We start from the raw sequence: 22076 nt of genomic DNA, 5'->3' as shown, positions 1-22076 counted from the left end.
CAATTAGGGTCCCATCCCTGAATGTAGTCTTGGATCTACGTACTAACTCCCAAAACATAGCACGTATTAAAGAGGACCTCTCACCTCTCCTAATATGTCTGTTTTAGTAAATACTTGCATTCTCCAAAACATAACAATTCTAAAGAACCTTTGCATTCTACTGTTACTCTGTTATTCCTCCTGGAAATGTATGTATAAATTGAAACTGGGTGTTATCACTCTATTCCAATGTCTAATCAGTACTGACACTATTAAACTGCGGACACGTGAAAATAGTAACCCCAAGTTGTCAATTTATTTATACAATTCCAGGGGGAATAACAGAGGAACCAGACACATCAGAGTTTAAAACGGTTTTTCAAATACTTACAGTTGATGAGCTATCCTCAGTATAGGTCATGGATAGTTGATGAACTATGGTGGGGGTCCACCAGCTCGAGATCCCTACCAATGATTATATCTGATCCTCTAGCCTGCTGTCAGTGCAGCAAAGTTGAATGTCTGCATTGGGGTCGGAGCCACAAGTGTAATAGAAGGCATCGCTCCCACTGAAATCAATGGGAGTGAAGCCTACTAGTACATGTCCAGCTCCGATCCTAATGTGGGCATCAAGCCATTAAACTATTGATGACCTATCTTGAGGATAAGTCATTAATAATTAATGCCCGGAAAATCCCTTTAAGATGGTCCAGATGTTATATCATGAGTACTTACTGAAACAGACACATCAGGAAAGCGGACAGGTCCTCTTGAAATACCAATATGGAGGCCCGGAAATGTTATAATCCGATGTGATGCCCTATTATAACGTCCTCATCAAAACATGATTCAGAAACACTAATTATATTTAGCCTACAGTGTGTCTTTTCCAGCACTCTTATACATAATGTATCTACTGCAGCTGGTAAACTTGCAGCAACTAAAGAATGTATCATCCCCTAGAAATTTGTTCATTTCATTATTTATACGCACTTTCGCCCCAGCAAGCAATTTAATCCTAGTAACAAGTTCAAAAGTGGTATCTAGGTTCAGTTACTGTATGATGCCCATAGCCTGCCCTCCACGCTCACATGGCACGCTGAGGAGTCTACGGTAATGGGTGATAAGCATACGATTATGCCACTCTATGGCATCTTACGTATGTACTCCTGGGGGATACAGCCATTCCTATGCTCTAGTCTGCTTGTAGGAAAACCCCAAAGGTATGAGGGAATGAATGTGGGGAGGAAAATACATTAGTAATGTAAAGAGTTTCTTCTTACAAGAGATCTTCTACGTAGGGGCCTTGTGTTTTTAATGGAGCTAAAATTCTGCTCGTTTGGAATTAAAAGTCTAATTAGCTATGTAATAAACCCTGTTCATGGGACAATCTGCTTCGTCCGGGCTCACATGAGAGGATCAGATTCGGCATGTGGGAGGCCCGCACCGGATTCTGGCTGTGAGCCTGGCCGGTGACCCTGCATACCTCCCTAAACTGTACCATGTATGACCAACTGTACCTTGCCAGCGATCATGCACGGTACAGTTTTTTAAAAATGTATTTGCATTTCCCGTGCCATCGCGATAACGTGGGTACCCGTAGCCCATATGCAATGTTAATTGTGTATGGGATGCAGGTCGGACAGCCTCCATTGACATCAATAGAGATCATCCGGGCAGCGAAATAGAGCATGCTGCCATTTTTCTTCCACTTGCCAAATACGTAATTTGCATCTGCAAGTGTGAATGAGAAAAATCGAAAACAGATGCCTTTCAATGTCCGCGTTTTGACGTGGATCGTTCGCACAGATGGCGATCATGAAATCTGCAATTCAAATCTGCCCGTGTGTGTTATTGTTTTAATGTTTAAAGGGGTTGTACCAGAATTACTACTTATTCCCCCCATGATAGTAGATAACTTGTTGATCATGGAGGTCTCAACGCTGAGACCCTCACCAATTCCAAAAATGGGGTGAGTCATCGCACCCCCAGCAGCGAGGAGAATGCATGGAGTGATGTAACCAAACAAAAAACAAATGCCAGGAAAAAAGGTTTCATGCAAAGGCTTTCTAAGAAAAATGCAACTATGTTAGCCACAAGACGAATTATATCCTCAGGTATTAATACTTTACAATTTTAGGTTCAAAAATATATTCCTGAGGTTCTGAGTGGATTATCCCATTCGCACAAGACCTTCCTAAAAACAGACCCTCTCCTGCTATTCTGTTAAACCGTTTCCACGGTTCTGAAAAATGCAATGTACTACACACCTAATCAAATGAATGTGTCACCTTGTGAGGCCGTGGCGGTTTTAGATTTTCATCATTGTCTATCATTCAAGCCATCAAACTTACTGGATTTCTAAAAAAAAAACACAAAAATTTAACAGGGCGCATCATGGATTTCTTAGGATCCATTCAAAAACAGATCTGATATAGGAATCGTGGCTGCATTATAAACAATTGTCATCACACTAAGAATGGATTCACATGGGCAAGAAATCGCACGATTTTTGCGTGATAAGAGAATTCGTAAAAAAGCAGATTATGAAACCAATGATTTTCAATGGTTTCCTTCCCATCTGCCATGTTTCACTCATGCATTGTTAAGAGAACAAAAAATAGCGGCGTGCTCTATCTTTCTGCAATGTGTGACTTTTTATCTCCCATGTTTCCCTATGGAGCCTCCCTTTTATCGCATCGCAACGCACAATTAAAAAACGTGCGATTCCATCGTGGGCGGCAGTGAGGCGATGCGAGATCATTCTTAAAAAAAGCCTTGCTGACGCTCAAATTTCGCAGGAACAAAGATGTGATTTTGCCGCAATTTTCTTGTGCCAAAATCGCAATCGCCCGTGTGGAATTAGCCTAAAGTGGACAAAGCCTAATATAGGTTTACACCAGGTTTGCTCTTTGCAATGGCTCTCCTCTCTGCTAATAAAGGCGCAGAACAAGCGAGGGTCCTCCCTCTGTGACATCCATAGGCCATTATAGAGCATAACAAAATATTATTTGTATAGTGCCAACTAAGTCCACAGCGCTTTCAGGTAATTTGTTTATTTTTACCAACCTTGCAAAGATGGAAGGCTGAGTCAACCTTGACCCGGCTACCCGAACCATGCAGGGATTGAACTCGCAACCTTCAGGTCGTGAGTGAGAGGTTAGGACTGCATTTCTGCTGCCTTAACAATCTGCACCACACGAGGCATAAGGAAAAGAGTCAGAATAGGGACAACCCCTTTAAATTCTATTTACTTGAGATGATTTATTTCCAGCAATAAAGCCCTTTCTTAAACAGTCCCCATTAGATAGATGGAGTAGCGAGTGCAGGCGCAGGCTGGAGGAGCGCCTGCACTGTATAATTAGAACAGCATCCTGCCTCTGGCCTACATATCCCATATACCCAGGGAAATGCACAGAGATTTGAGAAGAAGAAAAAAAAAACACTATTGTCACTGAGAGTCTAAATTGGCCTGGTCCCCGGGCGACGGGGGAGGACTATAAATAACGTTTTGGTCGGTTTCCATGATTTTCGAGTGTGCAGCAATGTTTGGTATTATTGCTGCGATGGAAGGCCTGAAAGCTTATGTGAATAGCAGAAACACAACGGCTCACAAGGGGGTTATTAGAGGGGTAATTCTTATTTAAGGCCACAGTTAAAATCCTTTTTCCATCTTCCTTACTGAACATATTAAGATGTGATGAAAGATTTGTAGATTGAAAAAAGACAGTTTTTATCCCTTTTAAATTTACCCAGAACCTCTGATAATCTGCCATAGAAATGTTATGTAATCCGGAATCGCAAAATGAAACTGGAAATAACAAATTCTAAGACTTCTTATAAATAACATATGCATTTTGGTTTTGTCTCTCTAGAGTCACCTCTATATACTGTGCTATTACTGATAATCCAACATATTTTATAATTAAGTCTTCTCTATCAAGGATTAAAAGACATTTCATTCATGTGAATAAGGCTTGCAGAAATCTATGTGGGGGGGGAGGGGGGGGGGGGTAAAAAAGACAAATCAGAAAATCAGATCAGCTATTTTTCGTTTTGCTTCAGTTTCTGTCCTCCAAAAATGGAACTGAGACGGAAACCCTACATGCATGTCACGTGTGGATTTTACTATGGGTAGACCAAGGCTGGACCAACCCTTACTGTGCCGTAACCATTGTAGAAAAAATGGGTGGAGAAACCCTATGGTGATGCCTAAAGGTGTAGGCTATGGCAAGGGCGTAGGGATGAGTGAATAGGACAAGATGGGCTAGGTGAAGGTGCTGCCAATCAGGTGTATACCTTACTGGTGGTAGGCATGAGGTGATGCAAAGACAAGGGGTGTGAGAAAATACATGACATGAGGCACAACCTTCTAAACGGGATTTTTTTTAACAAGACAAAAAGGTTCAAACGTAATAAGCCAGCATAAAAGGCTTTTCCGGGCGAAGAGCCTCTCCTTCAGTCAAGCTGGAGGGAGAACGTACAATTGATAAAATTGGTGGTGAAGTGCATTGGGGTGTGGTGGGGGTTTATGGAAGGGAAGTCAAAATTAAACAATGACCATTAAAGTCAAAAATTAAAAACAAGGTTTACATAAAATCTGTACGACGTAACGCAATGGCAAGAAAGGATAATAGAAATCAGTCACATTAGAAAGGAAATGAACAGTAAAAGGTCAATTAACAATAAAAAACATTTGTTCAGTAACCAGGATAACATATTTTACATCCAGATTTTCTGCAGTTATTGTATTTCATTTTTGTCTTTTTGGTCATTGTTACATTTTTGCTTCCCTTTGATATAGTCTCCCCCTTTCCCCGCACTTCTCACCAGCTACTCTGTCAAAGATTTGAACCTTTTCCTCTTGTTAGAACGTTCTCATTCGGAAGGTTCCACCTTGTGGTGGATATTTTTCATACCTCTTGTCTTTGTGCCTGAACCGCATCCATCAATCAGAGGTCCTGGGACATACAATAGGTTGGTGAGGTTGGATGGAGTCCATTCTTGAACCCTCTGTGAGGTTCTATCAGAAGAATTCAGATACATTCTCCGGCTTCTCTTTTCTCATTTTTTCTGACATTGTGCATTATCTATGGGTACCAGGAACCGGGACTAGATGGAATGTAATAGAACGTCTAGAAATTCTGCAAATGTTTTCAGGTTGTACATTTTCGGCAAGGCATGTGGTCTTGTTTTTTGTAGGAAGAGTTTAGTTTCTATTGGCACCAGAGGCGTAACTTGAAAATTCAGGGGCCCCAATGCAAAACCTGTAACAGGGCCCCCAACTATATGCTTTATTCATACTACTAGGCTCCCTATATGGAGAAGAGAGGCCTTATGGGCCCCCTAAGAGTCCTGGGCCTGGGTGCAACCGCACCCCTTATAATTAGACCCATGATTGGCACCATTTTGAGGTACATTGAACTTTTTGTTAAGTTTTTTAGGAAGCGAACAAAAGCAATTCTGGCATCACTTTTTAAAATTATATTTATGTCATTCATCATAAATAACAAAATGTTTTCACTATCCTTGTTGTTAGGAATGCGATAATACCTATTATGTGCTGCTTTTTAAATTATTTGTTTGCATTTTATACATTTTCTTCAATTTGATTTTTTTTCTTTTAAATGTTATTAACTTCTTTCAATACTATCTATTTAGTACCTCAGAGGGACTTGAAGATGTGATCATTCAATTGTTAGGATAGTGCACTGTGTTTCTTATGTAGTACATTTCTGCCAACCCTTGAACAGCAGCCTATTAGACTCTGCAGGAGGCATGGTCTAATAGGCTGAATTACCTGGTAGAAATGGAGGCCTTTGTTAGGCTTATGGCTGCTATGGGAACCTATTGGTATCTTGCAATTGCACTGCAGTGTGCCAATGGGTGACAAAAGGAACCCCCTCCCTACTTAAATGCTGCAGTTGCTGCTGATTATGGCATGTAAGGGGTTAAACTGCTAGAATCTGAAGTTTCTCCGCTTCTGGTGGTTAGAGCAGGAGCCTGGCAGTCAGTAGTGAGCTAAGCCACCACCTTAAAAAGATGTACGTCTAGGATTAAAGGCCATTAGTGAGGTCAGTAAAAAGGCATATTGTCTGTCACTAAGGGGTTAAAGCAAGTATATGATAATTACACAGTGTTTGCAAGCAATGTATTAGGCCAATAGAAAGTAGACAGACTCCCTCCAAAAATCCTCTGTGCGGTCACGCTACTTACTCACATTACACGTTTAGCTCCTGTGGGTGTTTGGAACGGTCTCTAATATTTGCTAAGTGTCATCTATGAGCAAATTCACCCACACAAAAGCAGATGAAAGGCAGCTCACATCAACACCAGTTATCATTCTTCCGTACACTTTACTGCAGCCCACATACATCACATTGTTTTCTACCAAACCAATTATTAATGCAAGAAAATTCCAAAAATATCAGGAGAACCTCAAGGACATTCCAGCCACCGTCTACAAAGACAGAGACTAGGAGCCATCTTTAGAAGAGGTCTTCAACAGCCAAGAGTGGCGCTGAGACCCTTTGACGTGGACAAACACCTTAAAGGGGATTCTAGAAGATTTCCATAACCAAGAACATAAAGTAGATCGCAGCTTACCACTTATATGTCACCTACCCATTGGTCGAGGGGGGCAGAACTGCCATTAATCTACATTCATTTCATTGGAGGTACCAATAGGAATTGTTAATAGGACTATGAAGTTACAATAAGTTTTCCACTCAGTTGTGTTAGTATCTCTACATCTCAGAGTACGTTTTTTCTGTAGGATCTCCTATATTTTAGAACATACAATCTAAAAGGTACATGCTAATGACAAAAATATGTCTTCTTCTCATGTTGCACTTTCGATCCAGTAACCGCCCCTCTTCCCGTAAGTCAACTGTGACTATCAAATCCAGGCGAGCGTCCTTCTGAAATAGGATGTTTTTGTTGTTGCAATTCAGCAGAGGATTTTTCTTGTACATACTTTCAGCATGTCGTCAAAACGATGAGGCAATGGATTCTCAAGGATTCTGGGAAACGGGTATGGAGCTCTGAGACGGATTAAAGAACAAGAAGGGAGGAGAGCAACACACAACAATGGCCATAAGCCAACGCAATAGGGTTACAACTTCTAAACACCCGTAACTCTTTCCAAGCCATGAAATGTACTTTTTGTCTGCACTCGTAAATGGCCGTTATGGCCATATTATCGCACTATGCTTCTCAGGAACTGTTTAAATGGATGGCACCGCGCTGTGCTTGATGTTACCACTCAGTTTGATCTCAGTGTGCACTGTTGGTAGCTTCTCGACTAACGCTGACCCCCATATATATAGAAATATTCTTTTTTAGACCTCTTTCGCAACCACTTCTCACTTTCTCCCATAAGAGCAGTGTTATCATGGCCAGCACTTCATCAGGTTTCCACACGGTCTTCATAACTGAAAGCCAACCTACCTGACACTTCTTTATCGGCAACCGTGTCGCTATTCCCAAATCAAACCAGTCACTTTATGCTATCTCTGCAAACATTGGCGTAAGCCCTCACCGTCTTATATGTTACATTTGTTACTACGAAAGATCAATACGGCCATCACTACATCTCTCACCAGGATCGTCATTTGTCAAGGGGAGTTGGGATAGTTTACAACTGGACAATCCCTTTAATAACCATAGTTTTGCTAATAACAAAGCACCTAGGGAAGACATACCATATAAGTAACCTACAAAGTTGTGGAACCCTAGCAAATTAGGGGGTCCGCTGTCACCCTAAAACGGCTTCCTGGTGTCTATCATACACATAAATAATCAATTTCCTGGCTGACTAATACTAGTTGAAAGTTAGATGTAAGGAGAGTTATACTTTGAGCTACATGGGTATCTTCTGTTGTCCGTGTCTGCCCCTGATCCTTAAAACCCTTCTACACGGCTCGAAGATTGGGCAAGGACGTTCGTCCAAATATGCGCACGCCCGATCATTGCACTAGTTGCACAAGTTGTATTGGTGGTTATTTTGGATGCCAACCAGTTTCCCAATACATACACATTACATAGACATAGGCTGTTGGTTCAATAGTAACACCTGGTGAACAATTGTTTTGCAGACACATTTAAAGTGCAACAACGCTTTTGAAAATCTTTTGAAGTATCGGGATATATCAAAAGTTTTAATCGCATGGGGTCCGACTGCGGAGACTCCCATCGATCCGAGTGCTATCACTGCTGACTAGCTGAACACGGCACCACAGAACTTCCATTAAGACGTACAAATCTCGCACGAATATGAGCCCCATTCTGAGGTCATACACATGAGCGTTTTTTTCCCTGCATTGCGGTGTGGAAAAAGATCGCGGCATGTCCTATCTTTGGATGTTCACTTAGAATGCATTGCCCACTGTTTTCAATTAGGCCGGCACAAGCATTGCACAGCGTGCGTGCTGCATGCGAGTGAGATGAGATGTTTCCAACTAAAAACAATTGGAAACACTTGCCGAACCTCCCGCATGGCTCGCAATTTTTACAGAAGCGATGCCCCTATAAACGTAGCCTAAGGGTGGCTTTACAGGGGTAATAAATGGTTCGTACTCTGATTGGACCACAGTCGCTAGCGGGGTGCCACAGGGTTCAGTACTAGGCCCCACTCTGTTCAAGATATTTATCAATGACCTGATAGAGGGGCTGCACAGCAAAATATCAATATTTGCAGATGACACAAAATTATAAAATATAATTAATAGAACGGAGGACAATGTGCGGCTACAAACGGACCTGGACAAGCTGGGGGCTTGGGCAGGAAAATGGCAAATGAAGTTCAATGTTGAAAAATGTAAGTTTATGCACATGGGCAGGAGAAACGGATGTCACTAATATACACTAAATGGGGTACTGCTAGCGAAAAGTGATATGGAAAAGGATCTAGGGGTATTAGTGGATAATAGACTAAACTGGAGTAACCAATGCCAGTCAGCTGCTGCAAAGGCAAATAAAGCCTTGGGGTGCATTAAAAGAGGTATAGGGGCGAAGGACGAGAACATTATCCTCCCACTATATAAGGCACTTGTCAGACCTCACATGGAATACTCCGTACAGTTCTGGTCACCGGTGCTCAGGAAAGATGTTACAGTGCTTGAGGGGGTTCAAAGAAGGGCAACTAAACTAATACATGGAATGACGGGACTGGAATACCCAGAGAGGCTATCCAAATTGGGATTATTTACTCTAGAAAAAAGACGGCTAAGAGGTGATCAAATAACCATGTATAAATACATGGGGGGACAATACAAGGATCTCTTCCATAATCTGTTTACACCCAGGACCATGACGGTAACAAGAGGATATCCGCTACGATTAGAGGAAAGTAGGTTTCATCACCAACATAGAAGGGGATTCTTTACTGTAAGAGCAGTTAGACTGTGGAACTCTCTGCCTGAGGAAGTGGTGATGGCAAAATCCTTAGAGGAGTTTAAAAGGGGACTTGATGTTTTTCTGGAGAGGAAGGATATTACAGGATATAAATATTAGGTTAATTGTCAATCCGGGTATATAGGCAGGTAGGAACTATTAGGGGTTGATCCAGGGAACAGTCTGATTGCCATTAGGGAGTCGGGAAGGAATTTTTCCCCAAAAGGGCTAATTGGCTTCTGCTCTTGGGGTTTTTTGCCTTCCTCTGGATCAACACAGGAGGATAGACAGGCTGGACTAGATGGACATTGTCTTCATTCAGCCTTACATACTATGTTACTATGACTATGGCTCGCTCCCCTGCCTTCACACAGGTGCAACAGTCATTCAGTGAATAGAGGCAAAGCGTGCTGGAGATTTCTTCCAGCTGCCAATTGTTGCTCAGTACCCTGTAAAATGCTGCGCTTACATGGCCGGCAGTCGCCACTTAAGAGTAGATTTATTTTTTAACACGCAGCGGAAATTCATTTGCTTTTATATGCTGATATTTACTTAGAATTTAGGTGGAAATGGTCTTTAAATGGATCCCCCCCCAAAAAAAATCTATATCCATAATACAAGGGTAAGCATTGCTTGGGACTGGAATGCATTCAATGCAGCCATGGTGAAGCTAATGAAGGCAGAGAATACGTAAGCAGTAAATAGTGAAAGGGGCAGACAATGCAGCTGAAAACAATAGGGAAAGTGAAGAAAAAAAAGTTCACTTGAGAGCGAGAAAGTGAGAAAAAAAAAAAGTTAGCAGCACAGATGAGGTAAGACACAGAGAGAGGGTCAGAAACTCATGATTTGGCTGTTCTGACTCAAAGGAGCAGGGATCCAGGAAAAGGAGCCTGGAAAACAGCAGAAGCCCAGCCAAGAAGCCAAGGAAATTAACACAGAAAATGCCTTTAGTTAAGTGCGGTGAAACAAGCGCGGGCCGCTCCCCGCCAGCGTAGAACTGTACAGACCGGCCAAGAGTCTGCTGCCATGTTTGCACAGAAGAGTTTGGGTATAAATATGTGGCGGTGCTTTGTACATACGTGTGTATAATTCATTATGACTCGGGGTGTAAGCGGTTGTGCGGTGTCCAGCGAGGGTGTGTCGCACTCTAGGAGCGAGTGTTTGGAAGCACAGCCGGTAACCGTGGTTACACAGCGCAGCCCAGACATGGTGCCACAGTCGCTACCACCTAATAAAGAGTTATGGGACGGGGCGTGAAAGGGTTACAAGATGACTTTTCTGGTCAGTGACACACATCTGCCCAGCGTTATGTAAGAGCACAAGCATCTGTCTGTTCTGCATTAACACTGATTGTTTTCTTTCATCGTTGCTCAGCCGATCTGCTGGATAAGAGCGGCCACAGCTTACAGCGCTGCAGAGGGGGGAGCAGGCTGCACAGACTCCCACGGCCGGGGAGCAGGAGGTCACTCAGCCTGCACCTGCCGCCACCAGTACTCCACACACCATGCACAGCCAAGCACTCCGCACGCCATGCACAGCCAAGCGCTTCGCACGCCATGCGCAGACAGGCGCTCTGCATGCCATACACAGCCAAGCGCTCTGCACCCTGCACCCCAAGCCCTTTTCAGCTTGTAAGATAAGGTCCAAATCAATAAAAAAAATACAAATTTTATTGATCAATATCAGGTACAAAATCATAAATGTGGACACAAAGAGGTGCAAAACTGGCAATACCAGACCCGTAAATCCCAGTTAGGCTAGTTTCACACGATCAATCGCAATTTTGCCGCAAAAAAAATGTGGCAAAATCGCATCTTTGTTCACTGCGATTTTTGAGCGTCAGCAATGCTTTTTAAATAGAGAATAATCTCGCATCGCTGCCACCCGCGATAAAATTGCATGATTTTTTATCGCAAAAGTCAATGGGACTTTCTAATCTTAAAATCACAACACATGTTTGCTGCGTTGCAATGCGATAAGATGCAGGCACCATAGGGATACATGGGAGATTAAATAAATAAATAAATAAATAAAAAAATCGCACATGGCAGAAAGATAGAGCATGCTGCGATTTTTTTATCTCTCAGGGTTCCCGCACACTAGCAAGAGCGATATCAAGATGTGATTAACTCCCCAATATCGCTCTTGCAATCCTTCTGAAGCCCTGGATGCAAGATGTTTCTGCAGGGAAATAGCCTCCCATCCCAGCAGGACTGAAGGAATCTCCTGTCGTGGTTGTCACATGGCTTGAAATATAAGCCCTACCCTGAAAATAGTCCATAACTGTAGGAAAACTAAAATAAAAAATAAGAATACATCACCTTAGAAGCGCTGTCATCTTCGGCGCATCTTCTGGCAGGTCCGCGACACTCTTCTTCTGCTTCTCTTATGGCTGGGGATTGTAAATCCCCACCTCCTGAAACGCTGCCTTTAATTGGCTGAGTGCTGTGACCAATCAGAGGCATCGCTCAGCTGTCATTCCATGCTGTGACAGAAGTGGCAGAGGATCGCGAACCTCACCATTGATTTCGATGGGGCTGGACGAGAACGCAAAAAAATGGACATACTGCGATTTTGTTTTAACACTGCATCGCAAGCGTTAAAACATCGCAAATGTGCATGGAGCCATTGAAGACACTGGCTTCATAATTTTTCAATCTCTCGCAGCCTCGCAGCACTGGGAAATCGTGCGATTTCCTCGCCAGTGTGAAGCCACCTTCAATATCACATGAGTAAAAAACATAGTGGATGCGATTTACAGCGGTTACAGCAGTGCTGGCATGCGTTTTGACAGAGTTTTGGCTGCATTTTCAGCACAGCGATTGCAGTGTGGAATTAGCCTTAGGGTGGTTTCGCATGCAGCGCTTTTTCTTCTGTCCAAAAACCGGCCAGCTGGGCAGAAAGCAGATTGACACCATTATAGTCAATTGGGTCCGCCTGGCGCTGTTCGATTCCATGTCCAAACAAAGCAGGAAAGCAGAATCCCCAGCACAGATGTGAAACAACCCTTAGGCCATTTTCACACGGCCCAGAAAATCCCGCAAGATCTGTGCATTGCGAGAGGCACAAATCGTGTACAAATATGAACTCCATTCTTCTTTCGTACACGAGTGATTTTTCCCGCATGAAACCATGATGCGATGCAATGCAGGAAACAAACTGCGGCATGTTCTATCTCTGTGCGTGATCTCACATCGCATCCCCATTGTTTGCAATGGGGTGAGCGGGAGAAACTCTGCATCCGCGAAGTGATGCGAAGCTGTTTTCACATTAAAACGCCTCTTATCACATGGTGGGGAGCACGATATGGGGGTGGGATTCATGGCCTCATATTGCGCTCGCTGTGTGATTTCTGTGGACTCGCAGAAAAATTGAACAAGGAAAAAAACACTTATGTAAAATACACCCATTGCAAATAATCGGTTGTATTTTCATGCGACTTTTGTGTTTTGCAACTTGCACAGGAAACTCCCCTATTTGCAATAGGAGGAAGCAGAACAGGGGCGGAACCTAGCTCCGCCCCCATTTCACCTCTCCCATTGCAAACAGTGGCGAGGGGCAGAGAGGGGGCGGGAGCTCAGTGCACTACTATGGGCCCATCCCGTCTCCTCCCCCTGCAGAAAGGGACAAGGTATATCGGCCAGGCGTGAAAACCTGGCCAATATACGCACGTGTGAATAAGCCTTTAGGGTGCCTTCACATGTTGCTGATTTGCTGCAGGTTATGTTGCAGCTCAGCAGCAGATTTCACCCTTTCAATTTGAACTCATTTTAAAAGTGAGAAATCTGCGGCAGGTCTGCACCAAAGTCTGTGTTACAATCCGAAGCAAATCAGCGAGGTGTGAACCATATAGATGCACTAATAATGTTGTGCTAGAAGGGTAATGACACACAAATAGCTTCCTGAAGCCCTTTAGGAAGCAGGTAAGTAATATGCCACAGTGACCATACCCATCCGTGTACTCTCTCAGCCAATCAGCAGAGTGGTGCTGAGTCACATGACATAATTTCCTGTAGCCGTCCCTCTTTAGGCAGAATCTGTGGTAGATGCCAAAAAAGGCAGATTTTTATTGCAGTTGTGCACTTGATTGTCCATGGATGCACACGCTGATTGAGCACTTTTCAATGTGCCACTCCACATGAAGAATTCCCAGTATGGATTCTGAACTAAAAAGTGACATTTTAGTTCTTTTTTTTCCAACCTGCAGATTTTACATCCATTTGGCGTAGATTCCAATCCGAATCCATAAGTTATATAGCAGGTGTGCATATTATGTGGAATCTGCATCAAATCTAAGCAAAATCCCCACTATTACTTTTAACGGGTACCACATTCCTTCAAAGTGTCCCCAAAAAGTTGGTACGCACACAGAATAGGACTTTTTTCAGATGGCTCTGCGCACTCTCCCCCATTCATCTCTATGGGAGAGTGTGCAAACACAGAGGTCAAGAGCCACGCTGTGTGCACCCACCAACTTCATGGGTATACAGCACAGGGACATGGCACCTGGCGAGTATGAAATACTGCTACCCAGACTACCCGTTCCCTCACTTTTTGAGACCCATAATGTAGTTTAAGGGCCTCAAAGGGGATGACAGGTTCCCTTTAAATGAAAGAAAATCTAAGATTATTGCATAATAATAAACAAATCATTTCCCTTATCTGTCCACCTTTTCCCTCTGTCAAAATATTCCTCCCAAGATACAGAAAATAGATTTCCGTATTCCTACTTTCTCTGTGAGACACGGTTACATGCAATGTTTGCGGCAAAGGGATCTATAAAAATATTGTTTTTTTGTATGAAAAGAGCAGATTTTCTGCAGCATTAATTATAGGTTAGTTTATGTTACATATTTAGCCCGTACTCAAAAGGTTCCATGCTGATTTCCCTCCCCAGCGAGTTACTGACATTTGTTCTTTGGTCTGATTGACTCGAGTTGCCATAGTAACGTCATTACTAAATTGCTTTTTAATAAGTTTTTTTTTATCTTCATAGTGTTGCTGCATCACTTTGGACATAATCCCCATCCAGACAAAATGTGCATACAAATGTACTTTCAGAGCAGCGCTTTTCACTGGTAATATTGCCCAGCGAGCAAAGTGAAGACGTGATGAGAATTATTAATTGTAGCTTTCATCTTCTGGAGGACATAAAACATATAAATAGACAGAAAAAGCAAAAGAACTTCTCAAATGTATTGTGGCACTTAGGGTATGTGGGCACTCGGGTCTTCCTGGACGCTTCTGATCGGTGCATACACATTCACAGAGCCGTCGTCCAGAGTGTAAGAGCCCTTTTTACACGGAACGAATATTGCTCAGATCGCGGGAATCTAATGCTAATCGTTGGGCGTAAATGCAGTCGGCGACTAAACGCCGATCAATAATTTATGCAGGCATGAAAATCAAATGACGGCCTGTTTACTGCGAATGCAGGTGGGCAGGCGGAGCGATCTCGGGCTCACTGCGCGATCATAGCTCCTGTTTTGTAAGGACTAGAGATGAGTGAGCGTACTTGCTAAGGCAAACTACTCGAGTAGTGCCTTATGCGAGTACCTGCCCGCTCGTCTCTAAAGATTCGGGGGCCGGCAGCGGAGAGTGGTGAGTTGCGGGAGTGAGCAGGGGGAAGCGAGAGAGAGATCCCCCCCTTCTCCCTGACGGGACCCGAATCTTTAGAGACGAGCGGGCAGGTACTCGCATAAGGCACTACTCACTCGAGTATTTGCCCTTAGCGAGTATGCTTGCTCATCTCTAGTAAGGACCCAATAATCATCCTGTGTAAAAGGATCCTAAAATGTTTAGCATAAGCCCAGTGACTTGTAACATAATAAAGCAGACTATACCATAAGTGTTTCATCACTTCCAGCACTTGGGTCTCCGCTCACTTCCAGGTAGCTTTGGTCATATGCCATCTAAGCACGTGACCACTGCAGCCAATCCTTGTCACATATTTAGACGGCAGGTGAAAGACTCACTTGGAAGCGAGACTGGGGCACCAGAGGTGATAAAACAGGCAAGAATAGTTGGGTTTATCATTTTAAAAAGGGCTTATGCTAAACATTTCACTCCCTGGACAAGCCCTTTAATTCACAGTACCACTAGGTTCTGCTTGTTCAGTGTCTGCACACAGCTTGTATTCAGGAAGTGTAATCTTGTAAGCAGGCGCTGCACAGTAATGTAATGCAGGGAAGACTAACTTTCCCAAAACGCAATACAGTAAGTACCTTGCGTTATATGAGAACAGTTAAAGGGGGTCTATCAGATTAAACATGCTGCCCAAACTGCAGGCATGATGTTATAGAGCAGGAGGAGCTGAGCAGATGGATATATAGTTTATGTGGAAAGATTCAGTATAGCTTGTATTTTATTCATTTATATCTCTGCACATTCTGAGCTGAACAGTCCAGTGGGCGGAGCTATCAGTGATTGGCAGCTATCTCTTTACGGTCATAGGCTGCCCCTGTAAGTATAGTCCTACACAGATAGCTGTCAATCACTGATAGCTCCGCCCATTGGACTGTTCAGCTTAGAATGTGCAGAGATATAAATGAATAAAATACAAGTTGCACTGAATCTTTCCCATAAAACTATATATCGATCAGATCTGCTCTATAACATCATGCCTGCCGTTTAGACAGCTTAATCTAGCTGACAGATTCCCTTTAAAGGGGATTAGAAAATAAAGGTCTGCTTTTTTGCAAAAATTGTCCAAAATCTTTTTTTTTTTGTTTAACATTTTTTGACGTTTCTCTAAGCAGCTACTTTGGGCATGGCTCTTGTAAGATTTTGATCGGTCGAAGGAAACATTTGGCAGAGACCCATATTCCAGCATATTGCATCTGCCATAACTTCCATATGTGCCGTCACCAAACTTTACTAGAGTCCCGAACGGTAAGTTTACTTTGTTAAAATATTCGGGTAGTTAGAGATGGAGATGGTTCTGTTAGGCAGATGGCCAAGGTTAGAAGTGGGATGTGATGCACAGGGGTTAATTTACAAATGAAGTATTCAAATGACCCGTAGGAGGACAGATTCTTAAGCACTCCCTGCTGATTTGCCCCCATCGTTCACCCTTGTTGACCCTGGCGTGTGTAGAGGAAACATGAGCTCTGCCCCTTAGAACTAGCAATAAAACCAGCGGTACATGTGCTGTTCCATGACAGATCTTCTACCCATGCGGGTCCCATCCTTTATGCCACTAGCAGACCACAGAGAATGCTTTGTGTGTGCCACGTTGCAGTGGGAATGACATGTGGCACAGGTGACATCTGTTGCTCTGACCTTATAATGAGAGATATGAGCAGTGGATTTGGTTGGAATTAATTACGCCCTGATCCCGCACAATGCCCAGAGATGCACCGTTTTTAACTCCATATGATACAAAAGGATTACCTCTCTAACATGAAGTGACACATACTAGGGGCACGAAGCCCATCAATCCAGCTGTAGAGTGACACAGACAGATGGCGAAATCTGTGCCGCTCGCTACATAGTATTAGATCAATTGTGCCAGAGCTATACTTATATCACAATGTAACCCACGCAGAAACAAACGCTAGAAGAACGGGTAAACCTACCAATATAGGCAATCCATAAATGACATTTTGTCAGTGCCAACCGTATCAAGTTTCCCGGTGTCTGCTACCAGGAACAACAGGGATCTAACAGATTCTATTTTGGGGCCCCACTTCTGTATGGGAATGACATGCATGTGAGGCCAAAGGCACAAGAGCGTATGCCAACTTATCTGTGTTGCATCCGCAAGGAAACACACTTTTTTCATCAGGGTGCAGTTCCGTATGCGGTCAATGTGTCCATTTTTGTATGTTACATTTTTCATGTTTGTAAAGAGAAAAAAAACTGAAATAGACCCAATTCGTTTTTTTCTACATTTCTTGACAACAAAATTCATGAACACAGGCAGAACGCGGATGGCGTCAGACTGCTGTCCGTTTATTTTATTGCATCCCCATTGACTTGAATATGCCGAAAATCAGATCAGAAAACAGCAAGCTGCGTTTTTTCCCTCTAAACACTCTATGTGTCTGTATAGAAAAACGGATATGTGAATTGGCACAGCGACTGCGATATGAATTCATCTGAACCTACAACTGACTAGTCTCCGACAACAGACAGCGCATGGAGTGAAAACACGCTAATGTGCCTTAGGCCTTATTCACACGACCGTCTATATGCAGCTATTGTAGCTGCTTCCAAAAATCGCGCCAGCAAAAAAAGCACATTGCCGATTGATTTTTTTATGCAGCATCAAAAGATAGCTCTTGCCCTATTTTTTGACGAGATACGCTGAAAGCTCCCATAGAAGCGGAAAAAAAAGGCAGGGGGGGGGGGGGAGAGAAAGTTTAGCTGCGTCCAACGTTGGGAGAAGAACACAGCTTCCTCTATTTAAAGGGGTTGTCTCGCGAAAGCAAGTGGGGTTATACACTTCTGTATGGCCATATTAATGCACTTTGTAATATACATCGAGCATTAAATATGAGCCATACAGAAGTTATTCACTTACCTTCCCTGCGCTGGCGTCCCCGTCACCATGGCTCCGTCTAACTTCAGCGTCTAATCGCCCGATTAGACGCACTTGCGCAGAAGGGTCTTGTGCCTTCGGGTCTGCCTGGCAGCAGCGGCGTTCTGGCTCTGCCCCCTTCTACGCGTCATTGCGTAGCTCCGCCCCATCATGTGTGCAGATTCCAGCCTCCTGATTGGCTGGAATCGGCATACGTGACGGGGCGGAGCTACGCGATGCCGCGTAGAAGGGGGCGGAGCCAGAACGCCGCTGCTGCCGAACCAAGCCGAAGGCAGAAGACCCTTCTGCGCAAGCGCGTCTAATCGGGCGATTAGACGCTGAAGTTAGACGGAGCCATGGAGACGGGGAAGCCAGCGCAGGGAAGGTAAGTGAATAACTTCTGTATGGCTCATATTTAATGCACGATGTATATTACAAAGTGCATTAATATGGCCATACAGAAGTGTATAACCCCACTTGCTTTCGCGAGACAACCCCTTTAACCAATAATAGTCATTCCAAGAACTTCTGCCGACCAAGGGATTTCTTCATATTTTGTCGCCAATACCCCTGTGTAAACGGACGAGAAAACACAGCTAAGGCTCGGTCGGGGCTTGATCGTGGCTATTCTTCATTCGTGCAATTTTTAGACGTGATCGGCCGAGCGTAAAAACGCATACGGTTGTATGAAGGAGGTCTTACAGTCCTTTTACACGGCACAATAAATTAGAATGATCATGCAAGCGGCAGTGATGAGGCGAACGTATATCACTCGCTTGACTTGCATTTACACAGAATAATAATTGGTCAGTTTTAATTGTTCACTGGATCATATCTGCGCCTCAAATTAACCCTTCTACCACTGCTTTCTACTCAGCAAATTGTTACAATGCCTCTTTACAAGAAAATATTCACAGTAAATGAATGACGGCCCCATGAAAGATCCAATCAGTGATAATTAATGATTTATCGCTGATCGTTTGCTTGCTTGCCTAACAATTATCATGCAAATTGCTCAATCTAGTGATTATTCACACGATTATTGTGCCGTGTAAAAGGGCCCTTAGATGTAACTCTTTTGGCTAATACCTAGGCCTATTTTACAGCACTGTAACGTTTTACTAGGAAATTGCCTCTTTTGCTATCCCCTGCCGTATACTTTTATCTGGCTCTAGTCGAGCTCCGGTTTAGGCAAATTGGTTACAGAAACGGCATAAGCCGGCTTTTTTGTTCTGAAAAATTTCACAGGAAATTACATGGAAACCGCAAGCAGCACATTGCAATTGCATGTAATCTGACTATTATGTAGGGACAACCCGTTGGTAGAACTGCACGCTGGTCACTGAAGTCACTGTAGAATATCTGTAAATGTAGCTGACTGCTACGAAGATTTCTGGGGCTCTTATATAAAGGCGTGGGCTGTATTCTAATGTCCAAAATAGGGCCATGGATATCTGAACCTGCACTCAACTACAATTTGTTGCTTGGGACGTTCATGTAATTTTAGCTGCTAATTCATTGCTGAAAAATAAGACATGTCTCATATTGCACCAAAACTGCATGAAGCGGATATTATTACACTCATTGTCAAAAGCATCCTTCCCTAGAAGGAGTTGTCGGGATGGAATGAAACTTTGTCTGTGTGACTGGAACGTTGATATAAGTAAGTGATTACATATCAGAGCAAAAGGAGAATTTATTGTGTTACTGCAGTGATTGGGAAAACAGACCCCTTGAAGGGAGGCTCTAGCACCCTGAATACAAGCTTGGATACAAGATGTGATACGGGCGGGTATGGAGGCTCTAGTACCCTGTTGTACCACCTCTAGCTTGTATACAAGATGTGATATGGGTGAAAAGAAGGCTTCAGTAACTTGTTGGGTCACATCTAGCTTGGATACAAGATGTGATAGGGGCAGGCATGGAGGCTCCAGTACCCTATTGTACCGCCTCTAGGTTGGATGCAAGATGTGATACGGGCAGGTATGGAGGCTCTAGTACCCTGTTGTACTGCCGCTAGCTTGGATGCAAGATATGATACGGGCGGGCATGGAGGCTGTAGTACCCTGTTGGGCCGCCTCTAGCTTGGATACAAAATGTGATACGGACAGGCATGGAGGCTCTACTACCCTGTTGGGCCGCCACTAGCTTTGATGCAAGATGTGATATAGGTGGGCATGGAGGCTATACTACCCTGTTGTACCACCTCTAGCTTGGATACAAGATGTGATACAGGGGGCATGGAGGCTGCAGTACCCTGTTGGGCTGCCTCTAGCTTGGATACAAGATGTGATACGGGCAGGCATGGAGGCTCTAGTACCCTGTTGTACCAGCTCCAGCTTTGATGCAAGATGTGATATAAGTGGGCATGGAGGCTATACTACCCTGTTGGGCCGCCTCTAGCTTTGATACAAGATGTGATACGGACAGGCATGGAGGCATACAGGTTCTGTATGGTATCCTGTGGCATATCGCTCCATGTTTACTGTAACTAAACTTCTGGGTCATGCAAATTTTGAGACTGGCAAACTTGGTGTCCCACACATGCTCTATGGGCAATAAATCTGGCCACCAGGCAGGCCACAGTAGTGTGACAATGTTGTGGAGACATTCCTGTGACCCCCTTGTGTGTGCGGCCGAGCATTATTCTGCTGGAAAATGCCTCTTGGAAGCCGCCATGAGAGGAACACATGTGGCTGCAGGATGTCCTGAACTGTTGATCTGTCATTGTCCCTCGTACCACTACTAAGGGAGACCGACTGTTGTATGCGATGGACCCCCAGACCATCACACCAGCAAGGGGCAGTGTGCCACTCCACAGCAAAGGAAGGAGTGAGGTGCTCACCCCGAGGTCTCCAGACATGAGCACGGCCATTGTCAGCGACCAACCAGACCTGGATTTGCTGCTGAACACAACCTTATTCCGCTCAGCAGCAGTTCAGTTTCATTGTTTATGACAGCACTGCAAACATACGTGACAGTGAGTGAGTGTCAAAGGCAGAACAGGTAATGGGAGCTGTGAGACCAAATGTCCTTCAGCCAAGAGCTTGAAAATGGTTCCGACAGACACAGGAGCCTGTAACTATAGTGTCACCCGTCTCTGGATGGCGGACAACGAAACAGTTGGAGCTGCTCATGCTTGTCGATCAGACGATCCGCTCTACTGGTGGTCTGTCGGGGGGTCCTGAGCCCGGTCACCTTGTGTGCCCTCATGCATCCACTGGTCTCAACACCTCTTAACAGTCTGTATTTCTTTGGCTTTTTTTCCCGCGCTGTATGAAGAGAGGTCGCCCCATGATCTCTCTTCATACATAGGCCGCCGATACAGACCGTCAAAAGGCATATCGGCGGTTGTTAAGGGGTTAAAGATGCCTAGACTCCATTCAAATATCAGTATTTGTTAACTATGTAGCATTAGTATTTGTCAGCCAAAACCAGGAATGGAATGCACAAGACGAATTGAAAAATTTGCACCTCTTCTGTATTTCAGACCCGCTCCTAGTTATGACATAGACATACAGTTGCAAAACACTGACCGAATACTGCCGCCCGCTTGGGGCCTTAGTTCGAGTTTGCCACTAAGTATTTGTTCTGGAGATATTCTCTGTGAATCTCATTCATTGCAATGCGGCGAGTGGAATCTGTGGGTCAAACTACATATAACACATGGATTTCATCGCGGATTGCAGTGTGGATTTTAATGAGCATTAAGTTTCGAGTATCTCTTCCCTATGTGTGATCCCACCGTTACACTTCTGTATGGCCGAGATGTTCTACACTAATCTAAATCCCTCACACAAGCGTTTGAAAGCCATTTGATGTGAATTCCGTTACCTTGACCTCATTCTCAGAACATCCACAAAGGAGGAGCCGCTTTCATGACACGGCTTTACTGAAATTCCTATAAATATTTATGGAGCTTGATCAATTTAATCAAAGAGATGTCATTGGAAGATTCTGGTGGCAAATAAATTAAAGCAACATAATTCTGCGGTGAGTTATTGCCAAAGGTAGCGAGTCCCCTCCCTGCGCTCTATCAGCCTGTCAGCACTCAAAGGACAATTTATCAAAAGCGTATTCTCGTAATTAAGTTTCATCTTCTGAAACATCCTTATAGGAACCTACGAGACGCAGCGGCTCGAGAACAGAGTGGTGGAAAGCTGTGGTCAATGCAGGATATGCA

General features: G+C 43.9%; 1 protein-coding gene across 4 annotated transcripts in view; it reads right to left on the bottom strand.

Annotated features, from left to right (window-relative positions):
• NOVA1 (NOVA alternative splicing regulator 1) overlaps positions 1-22076 on the bottom strand; it is a 91402-nt gene that overhangs the window by 39759 nt on the left and 29567 nt on the right. The gene's annotated exons all lie outside the window — the stretch shown is intronic.

The sequence above is a fragment of the Eleutherodactylus coqui genome, chromosome 6, assembly GCF_035609145.1.
Source record: "Eleutherodactylus coqui strain aEleCoq1 chromosome 6, aEleCoq1.hap1, whole genome shotgun sequence".
NCBI lineage: Eukaryota > Metazoa > Chordata > Amphibia > Anura > Eleutherodactylidae > Eleutherodactylus > Eleutherodactylus coqui.
The sequence above is the reverse complement of the archived record's forward strand: the minus strand, read 5'-3'. Positions and strand labels throughout refer to the sequence as shown.